At 38.0% G+C, this 3,905-nt stretch overlaps 1 pseudogene; it reads right to left on the bottom strand.

Moving 5' to 3' along the window:
• Nucleotides 1-1,458: 1,458 nt before the first annotated feature.
• Nucleotides 1,459-3,347, bottom strand: LOC119039584 (nucleosome assembly protein 1-like 1; annotated as a pseudogene).
• Nucleotides 3,348-3,905: the final 558 nt, after the last annotated feature.

The following is a 3,905-nucleotide window of genomic DNA, read 5'->3' as shown; positions in this document are numbered from 1 at the left end:
TTAATTTAGGACTCAGATTACTCAAGGCCTACATAGCAGTCCTGGTGATGTGGGCACTCTGCTGGAAAACTACTAGATAGACTCATCCAATTCCATTGTAAACTTGCTTCCTCATCAATCACCCATTTGAACCTTCCTGTAGGTGGCTAAAGGAGCCAATTAGGATAATATTATTCCAGGTTGTGTTTCTTTAGTCTCCTTCTTACATAAAATTTTATATATATATAAATATATATATATATATATATATATAGAATTATATAGGACAATATCTCGTTTGTTGTATTTTCCTGAATCTCATCAATGGTCTGAAATCTCTTCCCGTTCAAAGGTGCTTTGAGTTTTGGGGGAAAGCCAGAAGTCACAGGGCACTTAATCTGGGCTGTAGAGGGGCTAAGTCACCTGGGTGATTTGATGCTTTGTCAAAAAACTCTACATGAGATGTGATGCATGAGCAGGCACATTGTCATGACGAAGCCACCAATCACCAATTGCCCATAGCTACAGCCTTCTGAATCATCCAAACAGTTTCCACAGAGAAATGTTCAAGCTTCACACAAAATTTGATGCAGATTCATTACTCTACTCACTCAATCATGTTGAATGCAACAGCCACAGAGTACACATGCTGACTCAGTGGTGTGAGTGAGCATGTACCACCCCTACTGACTAGTACAGTGAAGTCATTGCTGTTCATGTATGTGCATTCCAGTCTACTCCCCTCTCCTTGACTTCCAGGTTACATCCATGTTGCGCAAACCATTTTCATTATATTAACAATGGCTGGAATTTTTCTGGACAGACATTATATATATTATATATGTATATATTATATATAATATATATAAAGACACAGCCAAACTGTGGAAAATCCAGGTACACTAAAACTCTAAGCTTTAAGTACTAAATAGGCAATGAAAAACAATAACTATATTAACAAAAATAAAGTAAGAAAACTGTTATAATTTCACAAAAGAGAGAAGAAAGAAAAAGAGTGAAAGAGAAGAGAAGATGGAGGAAGAGAAGGAAGAAAATAGGAAGGAAGGAAGGAAGGAAGGAAGGAAGGAAGGAAGGAAGGAAGGAAGGAAGGAAGGAAGGAAGGAAAGAAAGAAGAAAGGGAACAAAGGGAAAAAAGGTAGAGGAAAGGAAGAAAGGAAGACATACCTTGAGCTTTCGTTTTCTTTTTATTTAATAGTTGTTTTATTTTTGTAGCTGTAATCTAATAATTACACGATAAAAATACCCCAGAAGAACCAAACTATGTAGCAATGAATGACAATGTGTGAGAGAATTTCTGCATTCAATATATCTGACAGAAAAACTAAAGTTAAAAATGCTAGATAGAACAAAATTGTTTTTAAAATATCAATTTCTTTCCTTAAAAAAAATAACTGAGTCTACCAAGAAAATACAAAAACATAAGGCTGTAAGTAAATAATAGTTGTGTTTAGACTATTACAGTGCAGGTTATCCTCAAGGCCACACACACCCTGCTTCACTGATGCTTGCACTCTGCTGGGTTTTGATTCTTCTTTGAGTCATAGTCTGGATCATTTTTCTCATCTTGTTCTGCCCCTTCCTCATCCACTTCTTTACCTTCTTAATCATAATCATTATCATCATCTCTTCAATAACTTCTCCAGTAAAGTACAACACTGATCTTGAGATTATATGCTCATGTAAAAAGTGACCAATTTCAAAGTCTGCAGCAAGGATAGCTTCAGCAGCATCATCCAGATCCCCACTCTCAGGAACTTCAGGAGGAGCAAAAAAATTAAAGAAAGAATCATTGGAAACTGTTTTGGTCACAGCATGAACTGTCCCACATCCCTTGTGTTTCTGCTTCTTTATACCGGTTTTCAGAGTGACATTCTTCCCTTTTTTCCAATCTATCTGGCATCCTGTACAACCCATAATTTCTGGTCCATCAAAAGAATAGGCGAGGCATTGAAAGACAAATACCATATGATCTCACCTTTAATATGAAGCTAAACAACAAAACAAACAAGCAAGCAGAATAAAAACAAAGACACTGAAATCGAGAACAAGGGGACAGTGACCAGAGGGGAGAAGGGAGGGAATTTAAGGGGAAAAAAAGGGGAGGGATTTGGAGGAACAAGTATGAAGGACACAGGGACAAGAACTAAAAGGGTGGAAATGGGAGGGAAGTGGGGAGCACAGGGCGGGGTGGGGGGGCTGGGATGGGAGAAATAGAAAACTGTACTTGAAAAATAACTAAATAAAATTAAAAAGAAAAAAGAAAAGAGCTCCAAGGCAGATCACCAAGTGAAGGCAAAAGCCTGTGAAGTGGGTGGCTTTAATACACTATCCTGGCTGCAAACATGAAGAACTATGAACGTCTAAGTTGTATTTGTTTGTCTTGCATTAAGAAGCTTTAGCAGGTAAATTTAAGACACCAATGAAAGGGGCAGCCTGTGGGCACTGGGTATGAGGGCCCAGGCAGCTGGTGCACGGTGTTGGGAGTGAGGCTATATATTGAACATCCTTTTATATTATTTGATTTTTTAAAATAATGCACTACCACCCCAAAATTTAAATAAAAATGTATACTCCCACAAAAAAAAAAAAGAAAAAAAGGGATCAGAATCATTTGGTCCTGACCTCATCCTATGTGTCTTTGTCAACACTTCATTTGTAAAATACTCATTGGGCTCAAAGTGAAATTCTAAAACAAAGCTTGTAGCCTGGCCAGTATCTGAGAACTTCACTTTAATATCTTCAAGTGATTCAGAATAGGCTCATCATGTTCCTGAAACATATCATTGAGCAAGTCATATTCTTAAAAACAGTCAACCAAAATTCAGGGATTCCCTTGGGGTCTTGTTTTTCTTAATCCTTTTCCTCATCTTCAATCTTGGCCTTTTCTTTCAGCTCCTCTGAAATTTCATCTTCCTCATCTGGTTTCCATTCACATTTTTTTCCATAGGTTCATAAATTGCATTAATGATCTCAAACCACGTATCAAATAAAGACTGATAGAGAACAGCGTACTTTCTTTCAAGATCATGAACTTCATAGAACTCGTCTTCTATCTGTGCACATTTAACTTGAAGGTTTTTGAGCGTGTTCACTCGTCTTTTAACGACCTCAGTCAAGCTTTCAATGTGCCCTGCTGGTGTTTCTACCAAACCATTAAGTCTTTCTTGGAGGGCTGCAAGAATCTAGGGATTTTGCATCGTCTGAACACTCAGCTGACGTACTTTGATTTTTGTTTCTTCACCAGTTTCTTCTTCTTCTACTTCTTCAACATCACCCAAATCTTGATCAAGTTCAGACTGTTCTTTGCTGTCAATGTCTGCCATGCTGTAAGAACTCCAAATATCCATGGCTAGCACGGGTATCCAGGCAGCCAGAGCTGCACAGTCAGTGACCCAGGGTGGCAGCGGGAGGTGCAGGAGGTGGCACCCTGAGCAGATGGCACTAAAAAAAGCCAGACCTTGAGCTTTCTAACAGCCAAAGCAAAGTGGGAAAAACTAAAGATTTAAGTTCCATTCTCTGCTTTAAAAATATTGATGAAGTCATCAGAGGAAACAAACATTTTTCTGGCCTCATGCTCTAAGATTTGTTTATCGGGTAAATGTCAAAATAAGAAATATTGAGCAACATAATGTATGGGCACTCAATATCAACTTTGGAGCTATTTTTCATTGCAGTGGTATTCTCTATTGCACATATAGCTCTTCTTTGTCCCTACTCAGTCTTCATTAAAAGCAAAAGACAGTGTAATAAATATAACTGTATAAATCTAGTGTCATGGAGAGGTGGTTGAAGTCCACATAGACATCATCAAAGAAAGAGTCAGAGTTCAAGGTCTTGCAGGCATTGAAGGTGCTCAAAATGAAGCTAATTAAAATAAAGGATAATAAAGAAGTATGGAGCCAGGT

This window comes from Artibeus jamaicensis, unplaced genomic scaffold (genome assembly GCF_021234435.1).
Source record: "Artibeus jamaicensis isolate MK-2021 breed Jamaican fruit bat unplaced genomic scaffold, CSHL_Jam_final scaffold_1964, whole genome shotgun sequence".
Classification (NCBI taxonomy): Eukaryota; Metazoa; Chordata; class Mammalia; order Chiroptera; family Phyllostomidae; genus Artibeus; species Artibeus jamaicensis.
Note: the sequence above shows the minus strand (reverse complement) of the source record. Positions and strands in the feature narration are given on the sequence as shown.